Raw genomic sequence first — 26973 nt, forward strand, 5'->3', positions numbered from 1 at the left:
ACTAAAATGGATAAAATTTTCTTACATCTTAAAGCTACTTCTCCATCAAAAGACAATCTAAAAGTGGTTTCAAGAAGGTCCTGAACACAGGAAATCTGGGCCTGGCTCTGGCTTTTTTGCAAGACCATAAGACCCTGATATGTGTCAGTACCTGAATATGGTATGCTTGTCTTCTTTCTAGAAAAGTGATCTTTTGGGATATAACGTGACTTGGACTTCTGCAGGTCTGAGCCAGCTCCCCACTTCACTGAGAACTCTAAAAACTGTTGTAGTCTTAGCAACAAATGAAAATGTAGCAGTCTTTTTATGTATAACAGCCAAAGTTTTTGTATTACCTTTAAGGAATTTAAGGAGCATAAATACAAAGGCAAGGTTAGAACTAAAGTTTAATAAGCAAAAGAAAGAAAAAACAAAAACAAACAAACAAATAAACAAAAAGATCTCTGAAGCAGAAGGAGAAGCTCAAACATGGTTCCTCTATGAGTCTAGGATTGGAGGGTTTTACTGACTGGGAGAGAAAAGAAATGTGCTTATTCCCTTGGGCTGCCTTGGAGAATGTTTCAGTATGTTTCAGGGTTGTGGCCTGGGGCCTACCTGGAGCTGAATAAATGATTCACAGAGGCCAGATTTATTGTTCAATAAATGAATAGTAGTGTGACCACTAGGAACTATTGTGTCCATGCTCGTAGGAGAAAAAGAAATGTTTTTCTAAGAGCCTACTGACTATATAAAAAACAAAGGCATTTGTATGTCTGCCTTTTTATTTATCTGAGTGAGTGGACTGTTTTTCAGTTGTGTTTTGCAGTTTTTTAAACAAATGGAGTAAAATTTTTTTCCTATTTCTGCAACCATGGCATGCCTCCAAGCAGAAAACTTTGTGCTAGTTCTTTTTTCAGTATCTACAACATGCATTTTTCCCCAGGCTGCATTTTATGTTCTGTGGTAATAAGGCACTGACCTATGGATAAAGGCTCTCTTAAAACACTTTGCTATCTACCTAAGGCAAACTAAAAACATTTTCTTAAATTCCTTTCTCAGGAGTAGAGACCCTAAATGCTGTTATTAACATTGGGCATTTGTCTTTGTGGTTACTTTCTTCTGGAGAAGGGTATTGTGCAGGGAACAACAGAGAGGGTTCCTCTAGGGATTGCTCTAAGAATCCATAAAAAGAAGACATATTCGTGCCTGGTTATTGGGTTAGCAGAGGACATGTGTTAAAACAAGACAAGGGGGGCAAAGACAGCTAAAAAAATTCAAAGTCTGCTGACACACCCTAGCTGGTGACTATAATTATGCTTTCTAAAATTTGGGTGCATAGAGCTTAGCTTCAGTTAACTCCAATAGTCTTACTTTACCCAAAAAGAAACCACCAGGTTACAAGCACCTTATTTATTCCCATTACCTAGCAGAATTTGCAGCATAATTGCTAAGAAATGGAATATTAATCCAGATTTATACATTACTCATCCCCTATTGTCTCCACTAAGCCATAGCTGGAGATTGCCAGTTGGCTCACAGCAATAAGGATGATTATTTTAGAATGTAGGTAAAACCTCCAAAGTAACTAATGGAACTAGAAGTTAATGACAAATTTATGATGTTTTAAAACATAATTTCTCCCTTTCTAATTTTTATTTTTGTAAAAAACAACTCATTATAGGACTGATCTGTTTGTAAAATATTTAGTCTTATACTTGGCTTATGTGCATAAAGTGCAGCAAGTATAACTACATCTGCATAGGCATTTTGGATTGCCTTTGATGAAAACGTTTTCCACATAGAATAAAAAATAGGACCTCCTAAGGCCCATGCCAGTTATGGGTTTTTACCCTCAAATGGCTGTTATTTTGGTAAACCTATTTTTGCTTGATGTTCCAGGAGAATGGAGTTCTAGATCTGTTATAAAGTGGCATGCTTTACTTATCCAGGCCAAGATACCATTACATAGGCTTGTTAGATAAGGTAGGAGGCCTGTTTTCTCAAGAGGCTTTTACTGGTTCTGTAAGTCAAGCTTGATTACTTAAAAGAAAACACATTTTCCCAGTCAAAGCTCTGATACAACCAACAGTTTTTTTCAATTGTGTTTTGTTGCAAGAAAAATGCATCTTTGGGAAACTGTTGCAAACAATGATTTTGCTGTAATTCAGGAATACTCATACTAGTTTCTAAATTTTAAAGACATAAGGCAGGATAAAACAAACATGTTCTAAATTTCATTCACAAGTGTGTGTCTTACTCAGTTGTTAAAAGCATTTCAGAAAGATTTTTTGACTTTCACAAACAAAATGAGGATTAGCAAAGTCCCAGCAAAAGGCCAATAAATTGCTTTATTTTTCTATTAATCAATTTAATTAAATCTTTTTCTGCTTAATACTGATAAAGATTTTGGCTATTCATTTTGATGACTTCTGTATATTTTCTTCTTATCAGAATCTTGCATTTGAGAAAAGCTGTTAAAGGCCTATAGTTGATTATAAATCATTTTTTAAAGACAGTGAAAACAGGACAACAATTAACCAAAAGATTAAATGTTTAAGGTGGAAAGCAATAGAAACATAATTGACAAAGAAATTTGGCTACCTGTGTTGTTTACAAAACCCATCATAACAATCTTAATTGTAATTAATAACCCATATTAAAACATTAGAACCTGAGAAATCCTATAAGATTTTAGAACATATGTTATTATTATCTACTAAAATATGTAACATAATAATCTGAAGAATATTAGATATTATCTTGGCAATCTCAAGTACCAAAACATGTAAAATAGTTTTGTTTATTTTATTTTTGAATGTGTAACTAGTCCTCTGTTACTCTAGGCATTAATGAACACATGTTTGAAACTGATATTTGATTTTGGGAAGTCTTTTGAATATGTTACAGGTTTAAAACATTTGATATTGGGAAATAAAATTTTTTAGATCACCATAAGTTATTTGTTTTGTAAAAATAATGGCTCAAAAATGTTGACAAGGGAAGCCTGTATTAGTCCTTATTTATTTTTTGTGATCCCTTTTAAGAGAGAGAACCCCAAATTTTACCCTTGCATTCATTTAATGTTAAAGTTAATGCTGACTTTAATAAAAACTAATCAACAATGTATTCAGTTTTAACTAGTTTGACAATGAGGTGAGATTTTCACAAGGTCTTATAACTCTTTAAAGAGTAGATTAGCTTCTTAGGCAAACATAGTTTTGCTTTTTACATTAATTCTAAATTTACAGAAGAACTATATAATACTCTTTTATTTGGTCAATATGTTCACACACAGATTCTTATAATTTACTTAAACATTCTGCTGTATTCTATTTAACTTAAAACAATATTTTATCTCTAGGCAAAATGTACGTTTCTATATTTTATTATAATTTTTTACTAAAACATATTTTACTCTTCTCGTATACCTTATAATTGCCGTTTCAGTAACATATCATAGTAATAACTTTTAGTGCTAGGGAGAAATAAAGTCTGACTCTCTTTATTATAATTAGAAACTGTGGTGAATTATATATGTTCCTAGGCCTCATTTATTGTGAAGTAGGCAAAATTAACAGTTTCCAAAGAAAGAAGCTGTTTACAACCTGACAACGTTTTAGAAAACTAGTATTTCACCTACATAATTGGGATTACATATTTACATCTTAAAGACATTTGCACTTTACTGATAGCATTTAAGGCTGCTTATATTCTTCAGAGACTAAAGTTACATAAAATAGAAGGTACAGAAAAAGGTACAGCAACTTTTATTTTTTCTTTAAAATATATTTCCTTCTTTAAGTCAATTAGTTAGACTTTTTATTTTTATTTTTAGATGGAGTTTAGTTCTGTTGCCATACTGGAACGCAGTGTCACAATCTTGGCTCACTGCAATGATCTCCATCTCTTGGCCTGGTTATCCACCCACCTCAGCCTCCCAAAGTGCTGGGATTATAGGCATGAGCAACTGTGACCAACCTAGACTTTTTCTTTAATATATATCACACAAATGACACATATGTAGCCACAAAGACAAAGAGAAGAAGATCAAGTAGTTCAAGACCTTCCCTTTTTAAATTTTCTAATTGGATTATTGGCTATCTGGTCAGGCCCTTTAAGATTAGGAATAGTTTTCAAGGCCTAATAAGTATAGCTGAAAGACAAAGAGTTCTGAGAGATTTTAGATTTACCTCTAAATTCAGGGATTCTGTTAGAAAAACATAAATTTCTTCCAAAATGAGAATTTTGGCAAATATTTTGTTTTTCCAAAGAATCCCAGGCCAACAGAAGCACTCCTGAAGCCATTTGTATGCACCAAGATTGGCAAGATAGAGTGGAAAATATTAATTAAGTTGACTTAGAAAAATTATTTCCCAGAGAAACAAGATGTATAAAGAGAAAAATGTAAAAGTCTAAATATACTTTTAGCTCCAATATCTACTTTAAGGCAAGCTGAATGCACTTAAAAAATTGGTTTTTAATTAATTGAAACTTTACAGAGACTATAAAGGGTGATCTGCATTATTCTTTTACCAGTTTGCATTAGTAGCTGTTCACAATTATGCTTAGATTTCACAGTTTGCTCTGGAAAAATTTGGCTTAGCTCATGCAAGGGCAGATTTTTAACTGACCTACGGATCCCTCTATTTTATTACTTTTTGAGAGATAGAGATTAAATACATTCCTTACTGGAAAACTGAGCACTGGTCCTTTAAATAAGTCTTGCTTAACTGGTTTAAGGCTTTTGATTTTAGATACTCCAGTTAGAATATAAGTTCTATTTGCTTGAGTTTCTCTTATGAGGTGTTTGATAAAAACTGTTTCACCATATACAGGTATCTATATTCTTAAAAAATGAATGCCCTACATTTCCCTTTACTGTTAAAAAAAGAGCCTATTTCTTTCTTCAACAGGTGTTCTGAGCCCATTTGATAAGGCTAGACCTAGATACTTTACTGAAGATAGACAAGTCTAAGCTTTAAAATTTGAGACTCTATATTTCATCTTAGGTAAGAAAGTGAAGATATCGTTAGTTTCTTCCTAAGAACTTGTTGAATGGAACAGAGTGTAACTTATATAATACAGATATTCATTTTTGTGGTGGGAAAACTATAAAGATCTTTGGAAAGGGTTTGTCTCATCAAATTTTTGTTTTCAATATCAGAACCTCCCTGAGAAATAAACCCAGGAAGAAAGTTTTCACTGAAACTTCTCTCACTGTTTTAAAAAAGTGAGGGGTAATTTTATCTGATGTATGGTTTAAAAAGGACATTTTAGGGTAATTAAGAAGTAGCTTTTGGTTCTTTGCAAGCCCTTTAATATACACATCAAAAAGGTTTTTTTTCCCCACTCATTTATGGGGTTATAAGGGCTTAAATTAGGTAGAATGTTTTGTTTTAATTAAAAATTAAAGTTTTATCTTTTTTTTTCCAGTCCCTTTGGTTTTTTGACTGGGTTTCCCTTTTTACTGGCTGAGAGACATCGTGCTTATCTCTGAATATCTCTGCTTCCCTTAGGCCTGTCTGCTTTTTGTTTCTCTGTAAGAGTTAAAGTTTGGTTCAAAAGTAGCATAGCATCTCTATATAAAATAAAACACCGGGGTTAAATTTTGGAAAGCCTCAATTTACCTTTTGGGATCATCAGAGAACTTGCCAAGATTCCCTTTTATTTTTCTAAGGTACTTCAAGAAGAAAACTTGAACCCTATCAGCACCATATACTCCTTTGGTTTTGCCACTCAAAAAATTGCCAACCACAAAATTGAGGTAGGCAATTTCTCAAGTGGCACAACCAAAGGAGATAATAATTTGTCTGTTGGGAACCCCAAATACATGGAGAACAAATGGTTCCCAGAAATTGCATTTGAGGGTACCCAAATAATATATCTGTTTGACTTTAGAGAATTATATTATTTAGATTTGTTTGATGTTGTTGCCAAGAAAGCAAGGACAATTTTACAATGCTAAAAGAGATCTGGGTTTTATTAGAGGACAAATAAAGGTATCATGGTTGGATAGTATTAAAATTAAATTGTCTTGATGAAAAGCCTAGACCTACAGTTTGTAAGATAACTAAACCATTATGCCATAGAACACAAGCCATTTTCTTTAAAGTGTTTGTGTTAAAAAAAGTTCTAGTGATTCAAAATGTACTTGAGGGTAGTGGAGTACAGACTATATGTCGTTTGTTACTTGTTTAGAAAGGACAGGGGAAACAAAACATTTCTTAGTCTTCCTTTTTCCGTTTATCTAAACCAGAAAGACAAAGAGGATAAACAGGGCATCTTCCTTCTTGTCCTTCCTTCTCTCCCTTGATCCCATAGCTGCCACCCCCTGGACACAAGTGTGACTTTTTTGCATGGGCTGGAGAAGGTAATCATCACAATTAGCCATGATTACTTGCTCAAAACCCTAGCAAGATACCTTAATGGGCCAAGATACCCTAATGAGAATATGTCCAAGAGCATTTAGGATAAAGGCATTTATATTTTGGGTCTTGTTTCTTTTTCTGGGTAAGCTGGAGGTTTGTGCAAGTTTTTACTCAAATGTGATGAAGGTTGCTTTATCTTTGCAGCCATGGCATGTCTCGTGGAGCAATACTCTTTGCTAATTTCCTCACTTTTGTCTGTGATTTGAATTCTTTTTGATGTTGCACCAAGTTCTTAGGCTGCACACAGCATGGATAAACTAGGCCCCATCCACAAAACATTTTCTTCTAGGCCTTTTGGCCTGTGACTGAAGAGACTTCAGTGAAGACTTCTGATGTGTTTGAAAACATTTTTCTCATTCTCTTGAAATTGAAATTAAAATTTGGCTTCTAGTTACTTATGAACATTTATAAAGCCAGCTTAAATTTATTCTCAGAAAATACGTTTTTCTTTTTTTTATCAGATTTTCTCTTTTGGTGGTTGGTTTTTGTGTTTTGGAAGCTTTAAAACTCTTGTAAGAAGTATAATTCTCATATCGGGTGGATGCTTAACACTCCTTTGTCTCTTATCTTTTTTATTTAGAAGTATGCAATAAACAATAGAGATGGTAGTGGCTAGGCACACTACCATCCAAATAATGGCTTTAATCAAATATAAACCTTTGTCTTTAGAAGAAAAGAACCCACTCAATGACAAAATGAATGACTGCAGTGCCAATGTAGGACCACTTTCAAGGCAATTTTTTCCCTCATATTCCACATTTTGTTTTCTTCCTAACGTCCTATAAAGTACAGGTACATACATAAAGAACTTATAGACCAGGTGATAAGGTCTGGCCATTAGATATTGCAACTAAAAGGAGTAGCTTGCTGAAATGTAACTTGGCACTAGTCTTATCCTCCAGGTTAAGCAAAGCTGTCAACAACAACATCATGTGACAGATAGAAGGCTGGTTAGTCAATGATGAGTAAGATTCCCTGAAAGATGAGAACAATCTAAGGCAGGCACAGCTACAAACATGCCTAGAAAAAAATAGGTAATGCCTATTCCTTCAGACAATATGTCTAGGAAAACAACCACAAGAGCAGGTACATTGGTAGACTAGCTTTGCACTCAAGTGTATGACCAACGGCCCTTAGTAACAGGCTGACCACTTTATCCTGGCATTGTGTGTATTAAAAACAAATCAAGTAAAGATAAATCTTTCTAGTAATAAAAAATATTATTATTAATTTATTTATTTTACTTTAAGTGCATACTATATCTGGCATTTCTCCCCATTCTCCCCTCCCTTCACAACCCCTGCTGTCTCTCCCCTGCCCCCCCAACTGTCTGCTGTGTGTGATGCTCCTCTCCCTGAGTCCACGTGTTCTCATTGTTCAACACCCACCTATGAGTGAGAATGTGCGGCGCTTGGCTTTCTGTTCTTAGGTCAGTTTGCTGAGAATGATGGTTTCCAGATTCATCCAAGTCCCTACAAGGGACACTAACTCATCATTTTAATTTTTCATTTTATTTTATTTTTTTGAGACAGAGTTTCATTCTTGTTACCCAGGCTGGAGTGCAATGGCGTGATCTTGGCTCACCGCCTCCTGGGTTCAGGCAATTCTCCTGCCTCAGCCTCCGGAGTAGCTGGGATTACAAGCACGTGCCACCATACCCAGCTAATTTTTTGTATTATTAGTAGAGACGGGGTTTCACTATGTTGACCAGGATGGTCTCAATCTCTTGACCTCGTGATCCACTCACCTCGGCCTCCCAAAGTGCTGGGATTACAGGCATGAGCCACCGCACCCGGCCTTAACTCATCATTTTCTGTGGCTGTGTAGTATTCCATGGTGTATATGTACCACATTTTTTTGTACAGTCTGTCATTGTTGGACATTTGGTTTGATTCCAGGTCTTTGCTATTGTACACAGGGCTGCAATGAACATATGTGTGCATGTGTCTTTATAGTAGAATGAATTATAGTTCTTTGGGTATATACTCAGTAATGGGGTTGCTGGGTCAAATGGAATTTCTATTTCTAGATGCTTGAGAAATCGCCACATTGTCTTCCACAATGGTTGAACTAATTTACACTCCCACCAACTATGTAAGAGTGTTCCTATTTCTCTACATCCTCTCCAGCATCTGTTGTCTCCAGATTTTTTTAATGATCTCCATTCTAACTGGCATGAGATGATATTTCAGTGTGGTTTTGATTTACATTTCTCTAAAGACCAGTGATAATGAGCATTTTTTTCTTATGTTTGTTGGCCTCATATATGACTTCTTTTGAAATGTGTCTGTTCATATCCTTCACCCACTTTTGAATGGGGTTGTTTGTTTTTTCTTGTATGTTTGTTTTAGTTATTTGCAGATTCTGGATATTAGCCCTTTGTCAGATTGGTAGGTTGCAAAAACTTTTTCCCATTCTGTTGGTTGCTGATTCACTCTAATGATGGTTTGTTTTGCTGTGCAGAAGCTCTTGAGTTTAATGAAATCGCATTTGTCTATCTTGGATTTTATTGCCATTGCTTTTGGTGTTTTAGTCATGAAGGCCTTGCTTATGCCTATGTCCTGGATGGTTTTCTTTTGTTTTTTCGTCATGAAGTCCTTGTTTCAGCTTTTCTTTTCTTTGTTTTAGTCATGAAGTCCTTGTCTATGCGTTTGTCCTGGCCTACATTTTCTTCTAGTGTTTTTATGGGTTAGATTTTTGTTTAAATCTTTGATCCATCTGGAGTTAATTTTAGTGTAAGGTGACAGGCAGGGGCCCAGTTTCTGGCTTCTGCAGATTGCTTGCCAGTTTTCCCAACACCATTTATTAAACACAGAGTCTTTTCCCCATTGCTTGTTTTTGCTGGGTTTGTCAAAGATCAGATGGTTGTAGATGTGTGGTGTTTATTCTGGGGTCTCTGTTCTGTTCCATTGGCCTATGTCTCTGTTTTGGTACTAGTACCATGCTGTTTTGATTACTGTACCCTTGCAGTATAGTTTGAAGTCTGGCAGTGTGATGCCTCCAGCTTTGTTCTTTTTGCTTAGGATCGTCTTGGCTATGTGGGTTCTTTTGCGATTAATAAAAATCTTTTAAAAGAAATATTTTAAGGAGGAAAATGAGGAGGAAAATAAAAAGTAAAAATAGAAATTAATTTGGAATAAATAATAATCTTTAAGATTATTATTAATCTGTGAGAACCCATGTATGGTGAAAGAGCTTGTCGTTTGTATCACCAAATAGAAAAAACATAATCAGCTAGACTTCATGTAAAAAAAAGTCAAGTAGTCATTCCCTAATTAGGAAACCAAAAATTCAAAAGCCTTGAACCAGATCAAGCAACCCTTACCTAAAGTACCAGTATTCTGTCTTCACACAGAGAAAATACTGAATATCTGTCTATCAGAGAGAAAACAGTACTGAAGGTTTTGTTTGGGTCTTAAAGTTCACCTCAACAACAAATGGGTTACTTAAGCAAAGAACTCAGATTGGTGGCTAAAGTATAGCAATTCAGACTCCAAACAGTTGTAGTGGTGGCTTTTTGGCTGCCAGGATCCACCAATTGAACCATAAAAAATAACCTTGCATCTCACACAGTATAGGAAGACATGCACACATATGTTTGTTGCGATACTATTCACAATAGCAAATACTTGGAACCAACTCAAATACCCATCAACTATACACTAGATAAAGAAAATTCGGCACATATACACCATGGAATACTATGCAGCCATAAAAAAGGATGAGTTCATATCATTTACAGCGACATGGATAAAACTGAAAACTATCATCCTTAGCTAACTGATGGAAGAACAGAAAACCAAACACCACATTTTATCACTCATAAGTGGGTGTTGGACAATGAGAACACATGGACACAGGGAGGGGTGCATCACACTCTAGGGACTGGGGGTGGAGGTCTAGGAGAGGAATAGCAGGGGGAATGGGGTGGGATAACCTTAGGGAAAAAACCTAAGGTAGATGATGGGGTGATGGAGGTAGCAAACCACCACCATGGCAAGTGTATAGCTATTTTACAAACATGCATGATCTGCCCATGTACCCCAGAGCTTAAAGAATAATAAATAAATTATAAAAAACAAAACTGCTCTATGTAAAAATATTTTGAATTCAGTAAAAGAAAACAGCATATTATGCAGCATTTCTTCACCATATATATCTTTCAGCATTTATTGCTGGATATTCATATCTGCCTTGGAGTGCAAACAGAGCTCTGAAACATTTGTTCTGAGTTTGAACAAAATGAGTTTTTGAAAACTTTTTAATTCAAAACATGTTGAATTCTGTTTTAAAAAATCCAGCATATTCTAAATAATTTTTTGAGAAAACTTGCTTTTAAAAATATTTATATATTTGTGTTTAATTCAGTAATAGAAAAAAATCACATAATTATTTTTTGACAAGTTTTGCTTTTGGCTAATAGGGATGGATATCTGTATTTACCTATGTGGGTCCACTGGGCTGAGATATGTCTTTTATGAGCTTCTACATAATGTCAGCATAAAATTGTTCTAAGTGAAAACATGTTGAATTTAGTGAAAGAAAAGAGCATATTATGAAGTTTTTAATCCAGGAATATTTATGTCAGCTTTTAAGGATGGATATTATTAATTATTATTATTATTCAGAGTCTTGCACTGTAACCTGGGTTGGTATGCCATGGTGCAATGTTGGCTCATTGCAAACCTTGCCTCTGAATTCAAGACACTCTCCTCCCTCAGCATCCCAAGTAGCTAGAATTACAAGAATGTGCTACCACATCCAGCTAGTTTTTGCATTTTTTAGCAGAAATGAAGTTTCTCAAACAACTGACTTTGTTTTCCACCTGCCTTGGCCTACCAAAGTGCTCAGGTTAGAGCCAAGAGCCACCAAGCCTGGCACTTTCTTTCCTTCCTTCCTTCCTTCCTTTCTTTCTTCTTTCTTTCTTTCTTTCTTTCTTTCTTTCTTTCTTTCTTTCTTTCTTTCTTTCTTTCTTTTTTCTTTCTTTCTTTCTTTCTTCTTTCTTTCTTTCTTTCTTCTTTCCTCCTTCCTTCCTTCCTCCCTTCCTTCCTTCCTTCCTCCTAACTTTTTTCCTAAATTCCTTCCTTTCTTCTAACTTTCTTCCTAAATTCCTTCATTCTCTCTCTCTCTCTTTTTTCTTTCTTTCTTTCTTTCTTTCTTTCTTTCTTTCTTTCTTTCTTTCTTTCTTTCTTTCTTTCTTTCTTTCTTTCTTTCTTTCTTTCTTTCTTTCTTTCTTTCTTTCCTTCTTTCTTCTCTCCCCTTCCAGCCCTGCTCACACTGCTGATAGATTAGAAAATCAATGAAGCCAAAAGATTATAAGGTTGGACATCCAGCAAATGGACAATGACATAGTTTCACCTCAGTTTCCTTTTTAATGTTGTAAATCTATAAAAGAGGAGAGAAGATGCTCCTCAGGGAGCTCAGTGAATGAGGCTGCTGTCTCCATAGCTCCTGGCTGAGTGAAAGCCTCTTCTTCCTCAGTTCAGCGTTTGAGAGGCATTATTTTGATGCCTAGGTTTTGGGTGCTACAAAGTGCCACTGAAACATCCCAAAGAGAACTAAACAAAATTATTTGACATGTTTGAGTAAATAGTATTGGTAATATGATATCCAATCTTCAAGGTACATTTTAGTGAATAATATTAACACGTTTTAAAACAGTGTGGAATGTTTAAGGATTTATTATTAGAATATGTGCTATGAATCACAATTAAGTTTACTATGTTGGAGTTTTTTAACCACAAAAATAATATATTTTATTTGTCTATTATGCTTTTGACTGTATACATCTGAACATTTTTTCAGCTACAAACAATTGCTGTCTTGTTTGAATTTTCTTTAAATGATAATTTATAATCAGCTATGAGATCTTAACAGGTGCTCAAAAATTTATGTTTATTATAACAGTAAAACACACAGAATTCATAAAATAATAGAATGTTTATGAATATTGAGTGTAACAAAGGAACTAATAGAAATCTAAGACAATGTTTTTAATTTTTGATTGGAACATTGTTTATTCTTATTTTGTAATTTAGGTTCAAGAAAACTTTTTCAAAATCTTTTAACAACTGAGCCAGGTATACACCTGTGAACAAAGTTTGGAATATGTTTATTTATCTCTGCTGGGTTTTCTTAAATTCAGAAACTAGTGTTGAGTATTCTTGACTTACATGTTGTTGTTTCCAACAGTACAAGAGGAATCTATTTTCTTTATCAAAAAACGTAATTGAAAAACCTGGTGGTTCAAAACTTTGACTGGAAGGGTGTGTTTTTCTTTAAGGATTCAAGCCTGAATTACAGAATAAATACAAAGTTTCTTGGAAAAACTAGCCTCATATCTTGCTTAAACAGTTGCTATATAAGGTTTCTGACCTGTCCTGAGTAAAAAGTGTTTTTCTAACAGGCATTGACACCTTGTGATTCTAGAAACTTGAGGAAAACTCATACCCAACACACAGGTATTTGAAGATTCAAAGCCATGGCTGTTTGTGATTTTAAAGAGTCCTGTCTGAGATTCCTTGTGGAAAAGGGTTTCATCAAAGCCAATCAAAAAATGATTTAGGGGTAATTGTTCTTGCTGAACTTTATGTAAATTATCAACCCAAGCAGGAGACTAAAGTTTATTTTGCAGACAACTTGCTCAGTCTTTTCACTAGTCATTTTCACAAAATAAGATAATAAAAAAACTTATATTTTAAAACATCATGTATCTGTCATTAAAATCTATCTTCATTAATTATTTTTAAGTTTTGCCTACATTTTTGACTAATGATACTTTCTCTGTGTGCCAACTGGCAATCTCCAACTGTGGCTCAGAGGAAACAAAAATGGTTAGGTCATGTTAAAATCTGGATTAATATTGTATTTCTGAGAAATTATTCTCTAAATCATCTTGGGTAACAGAAATAAATAAAGTTCCTGCAACCTGGAAATTTCTTTTATGAGAAAGTAAGACAAAGGGAGTCAACAACATATACTTATGAAATCTTAGCAAGCATAATTTTAGCCACCAGGTAGTGTAGCAGCCTCGTGATTTTTAAGCTCTCCTTGCTTGCCTTGCCTTTGATGTTCTTTAATAACTCAAATTGTTGAACCTAGAAGCTATCAAGCTCCAAATAGTAATGCAATTAAAATCACACGTGGATGTGCCTTTTTCCCCATGAACACTTAGACTAACTCCAGGAAAAGCTTCAGCTGCTACTTCCTCTAAAATACCCCTCTCCAGCAAAAAGTAGCCAAAATAATGGATGCTCAATCTCCCTAACAGCATATAAGGTTTTCACTCCTGAGGGGAAACTGAAATGTCTTACTTTACTTGCCTTAGTCAAATAGAAAGCAATCCTTGGAGAGCCCCCAACACATTGGTCAGTGCGTTATGCCCACATGGCACAGAAAGCAGCTAGGTAAAATGTTCAAGCTGCAGACATTGATAATGGACCAAGTACAGAGTGTTGTGTGTAAAGACATGCTGATAGCTAAGAAAAACCTACAACCCGTTTGAATAACAGCTTGCAAAATCCTTCAGCCCACTCAGATTAAACAAACAAACAAACAAACAAACAAAACCAGGCCCAGAATAAAAGTACCTTTGTATTTGTGTAGTGAGTGGACTTCAAGAAAATAGTTATTTCTTTTGTGGACATGGGAACAATGGTTGCCAGTAAGTTCTACTGGGCACTATTTTAAAACAAAACAAAATAAACAACACAAAACAAACAAACAAAAACACTAAGTTCGGATTTTATGAATCAAAGTCCTGGGCTAAGCTAAGAAGCCTCTATGGATAATTTCAGTCCTTGTTTGGTCAAGACCTTTGGCCAAGCTTAGCCACACTTTCTCCAAAACAGTCCATTAGCTATGCAAATTACTTCCTCATTTCAGTACATAAAACCCCAGATCCCAACCTCATAGGCTCACCCATTCAGGCCTCGCCTCTACTGGCAAAGAACTTTCTTTTTCTACTTATTAAATTTTCACTCTATTTTCATCTTTGTTTTTGCACTCCTTAAACATCTTGGAGGTAGGACAAATAACTTTTGGTGTTATTTCAGACAATGAGAAACTGTTACATATCTCGATGCATTTGCTGCATTGCTGAGACTACAAGTTTCTAAAGCCACAGTGAAGCTGTGGGCTGGCTTAGACCAGTATGGTTTCAAATCACCTCAAAAGCAAGAGAAGCCAATTTTCTAGGAAGCTGATGAGCACACCACACCCAATAACAGAAGCCTCTAAGAGGTTCGTGTTCTTGTGGAAAACCCAGGACTAGATTCTAGCTGACCTATCTCATAGACATTTTATAAAACTACTTTTTATTTGGTTTTATGACATGAAAAAAAGCACTCCTTTATTTTCTTTACATTTTAAGTTGGATCAGAGGGTGTGTGCAAAATAAAGTTTAGATGGGATGAGAATACAACCTGGTGAGTTGTAGATGGGATCCAGCACCTTCACCTTAAAAAAGGTTCGGACACATGGCAAAAAAAAAAAAAAATCCTTACAACTACATCACAACTTTTATTTTCATTGAGCAATCTGTCGACAAAAAGTAGACAAAATAGGTTAGAGAGCGTATATTGCACAGTGTAGCCTTTCTATTGCACTTCCATGTTGAACCCTCATACCCAAAGTCATATGTATATAGGATGAATATTTTATTCATAGGCTCCAGCCTCTACTTTGTTTTCTGTTTTTCTTCTGTTTTCAATATATTTTGTAGATCTAGGGTTTTAATGTTCTAACTCAATGTCTTTTACAGTGAAATTGTTTCAGTATATCAAGGATAGTCTTCTTGGGAATTCTTGAAGTGTTTTGTTTGTTCATTTGTTTGTTTTTACATTCAAATGCCTTAATTACTGGGCAGCTGTAATGATTCTGAAACCATTGGTTTCCATGGCTCCTGCCTCAGACGGTCACATGATTACCATAAAATGAGAGGTAACTAGGTCAGCACCTTTGCCTGATAATCAAGGCTATGTTTCATTTCATCTGCATATTTTTTCTGATTGTGAGGGTTCTCTCATTGGTCTGCTTCTGAGTGGGACTCCCTCTTGGCACCTAGTTTATTGGCTGCCAAACATATTACAAATCAAAAGAGACTGAGGTCTAATGAACTGCAGGCCAGGTGGTGAAAAGTGGTCCCCCAGTGAGGGGTCATGATGGTTTGCATTTTGCAGAAAACTTCTTGGTTCCCTGATAGAAGTTCCTCAGTGTAAACTGGAGACAAGCAGACTCCCTACTATCAGCATTCACATACTTTGCTTTGCTTTCCCTTTTGAGGGAATCCTAAGGTTCATAGGGAGCATGGCTTGAGAATATTTTTATGCTTGGAATTTGTAAGAGGACCTCTGAGACATTTTCAATTTTATCTGCCCCCTGCCAATTTCAAGTGCTACCAGTTGGACTCGACTTTTTCTTTATTTCTGCCTTTTTCAGAAAGCAGTGCTGAAAACTAAAAGTCCCTGAGCTTTAAGACAAGGGGAGGTCAAAAAACGGCAGTGATTCATGGGCCACAGAATTTTCCACTGACACACACCTCACCTCTGGGATCTTGGGTATATTTCCATGCCTTAGTGATTCCTTCCAGTGTAAGTGGACCTGATTTCTGCCCACACCCTCCAATCTGGAATCAGATTAGAATAGCAGTTGCAAGTGACTCCTCATGATCTTAAACATCTCTGTCTCCCTTAAAATCTAAACATGATGTCAGCTCAAAAAGTCTTGAGGTCAAGACTGTTATGGTTTTCACTGGCAATTCCATGTAGCCTTTTTTCCAAGCTGCCACCAGCTCCACCTTTACTATTTTACTCTGCAGCTGAAGTCTGAAAACTCTGACAGCCCAGAGTGCAAACTGGCCTGAAAAATAAGGATGCATCAGACACAAGGTACCAAATGTGATTGCTGAGCTAACGTTCAAGGCTCATGTCACAGTGACCACCATTATTGCTTGTCAATGAGTCCCCATGTGTTGGCAGTAAAATAGTCCTGTGTGGCAGTGTGTCAGCATAGGGTTTTGGCCTGTCTTTTCTAGGGAAAGCACATGCTGGTCTTTTGAGCCTACAAGTCACACAGGGCTAAACCCAGCTAAAGAATCAACAAGAAGAAGCTAAGGGATGGTTAAAAATCTCGGGAATGTATCAGGCTTGCCAAAACAATGTTGGGGTGAGTCTTTGACCAGCCTAAGTGCCCCAAGGCTGCTCATTTCCCAAAGAACTTCCTGGAAGATAGCAGAAAAGTGAAACCTGTCTCTGTGTGTTCCTATGTGAGTGTTGGATGTGTGCGTGTGTGTGTGTGTCTGTGTGTATGTGTGTGTGTTTGTGTGTATATTTTGCATGTGTGTTTGTGTCTCTATGAGTGTCTGGTGTCTGGTGAAACTAATGTGGCTCATGACTTAGAGTGTGGTTTCTTTAAAATGTTTCTACCTTCTCATTTGCCTTTCTCTATGACTTTGCTGGGGCTGCAGAGGTACTTTTTTTCATTTTCTTTGAAGTTTTTGAAGCCACTATAAAGTGGGGTGCTGACTCACAGCTGCAGAGGCCCAAATTCCCTCTATATTTTGAGAGACCATTTTTCTATCTTAAAAGAAGATGAGGTCTCTGCACCCAAAACCAGAGAACTCACAGGGGCACATGTTTCTGCAGCAAGCTCAGTGAGGATATATAGCTGCCTCATTATCAGGACCCCTTTGAGCCACTTCTCATTCAGTTCATGGCAGAACATGTCACACTTCAAGATGTGTGGTGAGCATGCCTTTATTCCTTTCTCATTTGATTCATGTTGAAAGGATGTGTGAAGAAATAAAGGAAGATGCGGATGAGAATACAATCTTGTTAGCTGTGAATGTGGTGTTGCAATTTCACCTTAAGGAGACCTCCAGACAGATTTGAAAGATGGTGGTTTAAAATACATCTTATTTTATTTTGTAATTGCACAGCCTGTTCACACAATGGCATGGTTCTGGCGAAAGAAGATATGATCATGAGGAGAACGTCTGGATTGCAAACGGTGTTCTTTCTGGCAAGCTCCTATGTTGGGACCTTATTTTTGTAGCCAAATGGGAGAAATTGATTCTACTAGGCTCCAAGCTCTACTCTTTTCTCCCTTTATTCCTGAATTCCGTCATGTCCTTTGCAAATATCCATGTCACAGAAATTTGGGCAAAAATCCTGCTTATAGCTTTGAAAGCTAAATGTCTGTATTTTTTATAAGAGCCAACTATGCTCAGAATTGTGTGGTTTCTACAAGGCATGTACTTGAAAGCTGCTCTATGGAAAAATGTTTTGAATATAGTAAAATAATACACATTATCAAGGTTTTCTTTGCAGAATGCTTAAGCTTTTAGCTCTGTATATTGGTAGTTTTCTGTAAATGCACACTTGATTCAAAAATACTGAATTCAAAATGCTCAGAAGAAATTATAAGTTTTGTGAACACTCCTCGGAGAATACAAATATCCAAGACTAAAAGCTAAAAACAAGCTTTGCGGCAAAAACCTGATGAGATTTTTTTTCTTTCAATAAATTCATCATGATTTTACTTTGAAACGTTTTGAAACAAATATTTTACAGACTCTGCAAACAGACTTTTCTGAGTGTACTGAGAATTCCAAGGAAATACTCATATCCCATCCTATATAGTGAAAGCAAGCTTTCTGCAAGAAAACTTGATAATGTGACAGTTCACTTCACTGAATTCAACAAGGTTTTATTTACAACAGTTTGTTTTTTTTTTTTTTTTTGGGAAAGAAAGAAAGAGAAAGAAAAAGGGAGGGGAAAGGGAACAGGATTCTTGCTCTATTGCCCAGGCTGGAATGCAATCTAAAAATGGTAATAAAAACCCCTTTTATGCTGACAATTGTACTTAACAACAGAGACTGGAAGGAATAAGGGAAGAAAATAACAGACAAAGAGCCAATCAATATTTCATTTAAGTCTGTGAGATACTATGCAAATGCTAAAGAGTGATTTACTTCCAATTATGTAGTCACTTTCAGAATAGGTGTAATATGATACTGAGAAAAATGTACGTTCGGCAGACCTGGGGTGGTGAATTCTATAAATATTCACTAAGTTTGCTTATTCCAGGTCTAAATCCAGATCATAGATGTCCCTATTAATTTTCTATCTCATTGATCCGTCAAATATTAACAATGTGGTGTCAAAATCTCCTGCTACTATTATGCGGGACTCCAAGTCTCTTTATAAGTCATTAAGAACTTGTCTTATTGGGTGCTCCTATAGAGAGTGCATATATATTTATGATCATTAACTTCTGTTTTTGCATTGATTCCTTTACCATTACATAATGTCCTTCTTTGTTTCTTTTAGTCTTTGTTACTATTAAAGTCTATTTTGTTGGAGACAAAAGTTACAACTACTGTTGGTTTTTTTTGTTTGTTTGTTTGTTTTGCTCTCCATTTGATTGGTAAATCTTCCTCCATCCCTTTGTTTTGAGTCTTTATGTGTCATTGCTTGTGAGATAGATCTGGATACAGTGTACCAATGGGTTTTGGCTTTTTATTCAATTTGCCTCTCTGTGCCTTTAATTAGGACATTTAATCCATTTAAATTTAGGATTAATATTAACATTTGAGGGTTCAACATTGTGATTTAATGCTAGCTGGCTATTTTGCCCATTAGTTGATGTAAATTCTTTATTATGGAGATACTCTTTACATTTTGGTAAATTTGGGGGATGATTGATATTGGTTGTTCCTTTCTGTTTGTAGTGCTTCTTTCAGAACCTCTTATAAAGCAGGCCTGGTGGTGCTGAAATCTCTGAGTGCTTGCTTGTTAGTGAAAAATTTTATTTTTCCTTCACTTATGAAGCTTAGTTTGGCTGGATATGAGATTCTGGGTTGAACATTCTTTTCTTTGAGGATGTTAAATATTGACCTCCTCTATCTTCTAGTTTGTAGGGTTTCTGCTGGGAGGTCTGCTGTGAGTCTGATAGGCTTCCCTTTATGGGTAATCTGACCTTTCTCTCCAGCTGCCCTTAGAATTTTCTCCTTTATTTCAAACTAGTAAATCTAGCAATTATGTGTCTTGGAGTTGCTCTACTTGAGGAATATCTTTGTGGTGTTCTCTGGATTACCTGGAGTTGAATATTGTCCTACCTTACTAGGTTAGAAAAGTTTTCCTGAATAATATCCTGAAGAATATTTTCCAACTTAAATTCATTCTCTTCATGACATTCAGGTACACCTATCAATTGTAAATTAGGTCTTTTCACATAGTCTCATATTTCTTGGAGACGTTGCTCATTTCTTTTTACTCTTTCTTCTCGAATCTTGTCTTCTTGTTTCATTTCATTAAGTTGTTCTTCGACCTCTGATATCCTTTCTTCTTGATCAATTCAACTGTTAAAACCTGTGCATACTTAGTGAAATTCTTGTATTGTGTTCTTCAGTTCCATTAATTCAGTTATATTCTTTAAATTGTCTATTCTTGTTAGCATTTCATCAAACCTTTTTTCACGGTTCTTAGTTTCATTATTTGGGGCTAAAACATGTTCTTTTAGCTCACAAAAGTTTCTTATTATCCAACTTCTGAAGCCTAATTCTGTTAATGGAACACATTCGTTCTCCATCAGGCCTTGTTCCTTTGTTGAGGAGCAGCTGTGATCCCCTGTAGAAGGAGAAGCATTCTGATTTTGGGTATTCTCAGCCTTTTTATGCTGCATTCTTCCCATTGTTGTGAGTTCATCCACCTGTCATCTTTTTAATTGTCAACTTTCAAAATAGGTCTCTGAGTGGATATTCAACTCATTCATTCCCAGTGTCAAAATCTGAGCAACCCACTGCATTGGCTAAAACAGCGGCATTAAGATTTGTGGTGTTTTTCTGCCCTGGAATCTCTGGTCTGGCTTCCCACTTCAATCCCTTTTTCAATCAGGTCAATGGGCGACTCTGCCTTCCCGAAGTTCCAAACATAGGCCAAAAGGGGACCCAGTCCCGTTTACTCTGCATCGAGAACCCCCACGCCGGGGCACTGGAAAAACTGCCACGCTGGCCACGAGTCACACTGGTGAACCATGGGGCTCCTCCGCTGGGAATCTCGTGGTTTGTGTGCAACAAAAATTCATCTGAAAGTGTGGTGTCCTCTCGTTCTGTGTGCTTTCTATGGGAGCTACAATCCTGAGCTGTTAGTAGTTGGTCATCTTGGATCTCTCTCCTACTCACAACAGTTTTTAATAACATCTTTTGTAAAAGCCCACTAGAGACATTTTTGAACCCATGGACCTTTATATAAATATATGAAAATAAAAGCCTAAAAGCTAGGAAAATCTGAGGTAAAATACTTAATTGGATGCAGTTTTCTTTTTCATTGAGTCAAATTTGTTTTTACATAGTACAATTTCAAAACTTGTGCTGAAGCTAACATTTTCAAGCTGAGTTAGCCCTACTAGAAAAATATGAATATTCAGCTCTGAAACAGTTTTGCAAACACATTATGTTCATGCTCAGAACACTCATATCTGAGCCCAGTCTGCCCTTATAAGAATTTTTATCTGTCCAGCCCTAAATTCTAAAAGCATGACTTGTGTCAGAACACTTATAATGTACTGTTTTCTGTCACTGAATTTAACATATTTTTACAAGTTAAATATGTAACATGGAAACATTTTGACTAAAAACAGTATTTATTTCCCACTTATATGTCTAAATTCCATACCTGGGGAGAAACTGTCTGGAAAGTCAGATTACACAGGTGCTTAGCAAAGATTTATATCATAATGATGCTGAAAGAAAAGTCTACAGATGAGGTTGCACTGCCACAAAAGTCATCTTTTCAGGTATGACAGTTGACTTCATTTATTTGAAAGGATTATAGTCCTTACTGTCAGCTGGGTGTGGATATGAGATTCATGATTTTATCTCTGTGCTGGGCTCTGTTATAACACTAATTACAAGCAAAGGGTTTTATGCAATATTTGTGTGTTGTAATTTTATCTGATCATTTTAAAAGAAGAAGACTCAGAACAATACTTATGTTTATTAACCTACCAATTTTCCATAGAATTTAATCACAGGGAATGGTAATACTAAGAAATACCCTGATTGTTCTCTTTTATTTCACGCATACTCTTCCTTATCTCTGTTGTGGTGTAACAGATTAATTTTATCATGACTGTTTTGACCAATTATCCCAACCAACACAGTCATTTTCTTCTTAGTCTGTTAACTTAAAAGTAGAAATAGCCAAAAGTGTCCAGGTGGCGATCTTAAGTTTTAGTTTAATAAAATATTTGTTGTGTCTCCTGGAAGCAGCAGTCTTCTATCTGAAACTAAGACCTGTAGGTCAGTGGAAGCAGAAAGAAAAATTTTGCTAGTGGGTCACTAGGGATGATGGTGGGTGGTGCCACTTCCACCCTTTCATTTTTAGACTCCTGAATCCTGGCTATGGAAAAAACAATACCATGTATGGAACACTAATTTAGAGTGTATAAGGCCTATCAGAGAACTTTGACCAGCCCTGCAAAGTTTTAACCTAATTGGAACTTACTTCCAAAGGCTATTCCACCATTATATCAATTCAGCTACTTCAGTATAATGAAGAATATAGTAAGATCAATGATCTTCATAAGCATGAACTCATTGGTGCACTGCTTTTGCCATAAAGTGAGTGCCTTCATCAGAGTCTATGTTGATGTTGGACAAGGCATTCCATGAGTCCATGGATTGTAGTCTTGGGAAAAACATTGTATGCAAGATAGAAAAACCTGTATCCAGACTGAGTGTCTATTTCAGTGAGGACAAATCTCTAATCTTTCCATGATGGAATACATTGAATAGAATTAACCTGCCACCAGGTTTCTTGCTGATCACCATAAGGAATGGTTTCATATTGAGTACTCAGTGTTGGTCTCTGCTCCTAGCAAATGGGCACTCAGCAATTGCTGTAGCCAGGTGAGACCTGGAAGTTCATGGTGCTGAGCTCATGCAAAATCTTCATTTTTTCATGCTCACTTCACCATGTCTACTTTGTTCCCAGGCCAACTGGGTGATAGCAGGTGTCTGGGGAAGAGACGGTGGTGTCCATATGATGGGTCATCTTATTCACTTAATTATTAAAGTACTCTTCTGCTGAGGTCACTTGTTGGTGAACATGCACATAGTATACACATGCTTTCACAGTAATTGACCACTTAGATGTTCATCCACATACCTCTTCCCCAAAATTTTGTCATCGGCTTTCTAATCATCCTTTTTAAGTGCCTGACTATCCAGCCAAACCATTAGATACAGTCCATAATTTACTATGTAATTGCAAATACGGCCATTGGTGCTCCCATGCAAATTGCAACCAGGTGGAATGCTTGAAGTTATGCCCATTGGTAATCCTTTCCATCGTGCTGTCATTTAGGAATGTACTAGAAAGATGCTAAAGTGCTGCAGCTGTCCACCTTCAGGTGGTACCTGTATATTCTGCAGAACCTTCTGTGAGCCACGTCCTAGTTTTTTCATCCTTTGTCAATAGATTAAAGGGAACTCTACATGACGCCATCAGTGCAGGTTGCGGGAGAGAAGGCAGGGTAGCAGGAATGAAGATCACAAGCATTTGAGCCACTCCTCATGTAACCTACTTGTGCCTTCTGGACCTGCTTGTACTACTTCCATTTGATGATAAAATCTGCTGTGCATGATCCACTTTATGTCTAGATAGGTCAGAAAGCACACAGCCATTATAGGTAATTCAGGTTGCATGATGACTTGATGATCCGTAGCCAAATATTTAGTTTCCACCAAAACCCAGTAAATGCCAAGAGCTACTTTTCAATAGAGGAGTAGTTATTTTCAGTAGATAGGAAGGCCTTCCCCACGAACCCTAAAGGCCTCCACTGTGATTTTCTTATAGGGGCCCTCCAAAGGCTCCATCATTACTAACTACCACAAACACTTAAATAACTATTGAATCTGCTTCATCATATGGCTTAAGTGGCAGAGCAGGGACAACAGCCTGGATCTGTTGCAGAGCCTTCTCTTGTTCCGGACAGCACCAAAAACTGTCAGTCTTTTGAGTAACTCAATAAATGGACTAAAATAACAAACCAAAATGAAGAATGCATTGGCTCCAAACCCAATCTAGGCCCACCAGACCTTTTTATTTGTTGTAAGAGAGACTAAATGAAGCAACTTCACCTTAGAAGAAATATCTCGATATGCCTCACACCACTGGACCCCTAAAAGTTTTACTAAGGTAGAAGTTTCCTGAATTTTAGTCAGACTCATTTTTCATGCTCTGGCATACAGATGTCTCATCAATAAGTCCAGTGTGCTTTCTACTTCTTGCTAACTGGATCCAATCAGCATAATATCTTTAATATACAGGATAACTGTAACATTTAGCAAATGTGAAAATCTATCAATATCTCCAAAAATAAAATCATCAACAGTAAATGTATATTGGAGGCCTTGCTAGGTTAAGGTAAATTGTTTTGGTGGCTCTAATGGACAGAAAAAAAGAAAAATCCACTTTCCACACCAATGACTGCGTACCAGGTAGCAGAAATTGGTTGATTTGCTCAATCAGTAAAACAACATCTGGTAAAGCAGCTGCAATTGGAGTCACCACTTGGTTACACTTAAAATAAATCACTCATTTTCTGAAGTTGATCTGTTTTCTGCAAAGGTCAAATGGGAGAGTTGAATAAGAATCTGTTGGAAATCGTTACCATGGCATCTTTCAACTGCTTGATAGTGGCACTAATCTCTGTAATCTTTTCAGAGATCTAATACTGTATTTTATTTACTACATTTGATAAAACATTGTTATTTATTACTACTTTTCTAGGTAAAGGCAGCTCTAACAGCTTTCATTTGACCTTTTCCACCATAATTGCCCTCACCCTGCCAGTCAGGGAGCTAATGTGTGGATTCTGCCCATTGCTAAGGACAACTGTGCCAATTACGTCTTTTGACATGCATAAGTGATTACAATATGAGTCCAAGGACTTACTGTAATTCAGATCTGAGCTAAAACTCTATTAATTACCTGACTTCTGTAAGCCTTTAATTTAACTAGAGAACCAAAATGATGTTTTGTGTGCCCTGAAATCAACATCAGTTCAGAGCTAGTTTCAATAGTTCTCAAAATGTCTGACCATTTTTTCTTTCCCCATTGTAAAGCAACACTTGTAAAAGGCTAGAGGTCTCATTGATGAAGGATGAGAGAAAAAAATTCCCTTATAAATTGTCAATAATATAGTGGGGTCTTCCTCAAGAGGACCCAGGCTTGCTTTCATTCAAATTGTTCTAGATTTGTAAACTAACTAAATTCTGGAAATTGACTGTTGGCCATCATTGTCTGTATTTATAATTCAAATTAGTCTTTTGTTCATTTAATCTCAAGCATTATGCTTGAGTGCAGTAGGCTTCTTATCAATTTCGCTTTTAGAAATACTGTAATTAATTAGCCAGTGCTGGAACTCTATACAATTCAGTCTACTCTGATTGCCGTATGGCTTCTGCTGTTCATTACAATAGATACACTCACCTGGCCTTTTATGATTGAGTGCTGCTGCTTGGCCCCTGTGACCTCGGGATCCAATTATTTCCATTGTATTTAAAATTTATGGTTGACTGTAGTTTTTACTGTTAAATCTGACATACAGAGAAGAACAATTACAAGGATCTTCAAAGGTGTAGATGCTGCTCTCACAAAACTATTTTGCAATGCATTGGTTAAGGGTAAATATTTTATACCCCCTTAGTGGAACCAAGACAGAAAAATAGCATCACCTGAGTTCTGGGCTCAACAGTATATCAAAATCCTCTTTGTGAGAATGGTTCTGGAAAAAGAGGAGAGTCACAGAACCTAAGTGTTGGGCTTAGAAATATGCTACAATCTTTCCATTATAAAGGAAAGGGCAGGAGAACAAGATCACATCACTTAGGTCATGAGCTCAGAGATATGTCATAATGTCTTCTGTAGGCAGAGTTCAGGCAGGTAAAAAAATGTCATAGTGCCTAGATAATCCCCTAGATATATTTCAAAATCTAATATGTGGGTTTGAACCAGGCAGAAAAGGCATATATATCACTTGCATGATGAATCTTGAAACATGTCACCAGGCTTCAATAGGACAGAACCCAGACAAGAGACGGATATCACTAGGTGTAGCTTCCACCTATATTTCACAACTCTTCATGTGGGCAGGGTCCAAACAGAAGAGTCACATAACCCAGGTAACAAATCAAGAGATGTCAAAATGTCCTCCTTGGAGCATAGCCTGGAAAAGCATACCATATCTATGTGCCTTGTCTGGCAATAGTCACTACCATTTCTTAAATTCAGAAATTATTCTAGAAAAATGAGTTATATTATCTAATGATTGACATAATAATTTCTATGGAAACCACACAGGCAAGAATGTATCATCACCTGGGTAATAGATACAGTACTATTTCACAATTCTTACATAGAGCAGGACTCAGGCTGAGAAGTAATATCACTTATAGGTTGGCCAAGGTATATATCACAATCTCACATGGAGGATGACACCAGTGTGGAGAGTCAAACTACACAAGTGCTTGATGCTTGGCAAAAATTTATATCACAATTACACTGAGAAAAGTCCAGGAAGAAGTGTCATATACCACATATTTACTGTTTTCAGGTATGAAGGTTGGCTTCATCCATTTGGGAGGGTAGTCCTTACTGTAAGCTGACTGTTGATATGATTCTCACAATTTCATCTGTGTTCTGGGCCTTCTTATGACACTCTTTCTACAACTCTATGGCTTTATAAAATATGTCTGCATGTTATAATCTTCTGCAACATTTTTACCTTAAAAAATCTAGTGTGTAAGCCTAGTTGTGAGAGTAGAAATGTCTTTCATTGGGTGGGTCCACACATGAGAGTTATTATTATGCTTGTGTGCTGTGCCTAGATATATGTCACAATCCTACCTCTGTGACCATGATAGAAGAACCACATCACCTAAATGCTGGGCAGATAATATATCTATATTTTCTTTGTGGGCAGGACTCTGGCAGGAAAAGTGAATAACTTAAGTGCTAGGCCAAGCTACATGTCACCAGAACTCTGTAGGCAGTGTCCAGGAATGATAGGAGAATTTTATCATGGGTCCTGAAACATGTAACAATTTCCCCTGTAGATGGAGCCCAGGAAAGAGAGTCTTATCATTTGATTACAGTGCTTAAGAATGTCACAATGTTCCCTTGGGGCTGAACACATGCAGAAGAGACAGATCAAGTAGTTAATAGGCCATGAGATACCTGCTAAAAAACCCTGCAGACGTGCCCAGGCAGAAGAGTAACACTACAATACATGATTCTGACCCAGTGCTAACATGCAATTTGCAATTCTCAAACATAATTCTATTAAGCATTCAAATGTTGAGGAAGACTGTCACCCAAATAGCCCAGCACACAGGCAAACTGTTACTTTTACATATGTAGTATTTAAAGGTGTCAGTTATCAAATATGACGAGATTGTGTCACATCAATTTGTCCAGTACCCAGGTGCTGTGACATTGTTTTTAATTCATTCCTATAGGGGCATTGTGACATAACACTGGGTCAGAATCAGTCATTATAA

Source organism: Cebus imitator, unplaced genomic scaffold (genome assembly GCF_001604975.1).
Source record: "Cebus imitator isolate Cc_AM_T3 unplaced genomic scaffold, Cebus_imitator-1.0 Scaffold753, whole genome shotgun sequence".
In the NCBI taxonomy this organism is placed as follows: domain Eukaryota; kingdom Metazoa; phylum Chordata; class Mammalia; order Primates; family Cebidae; genus Cebus; species Cebus imitator.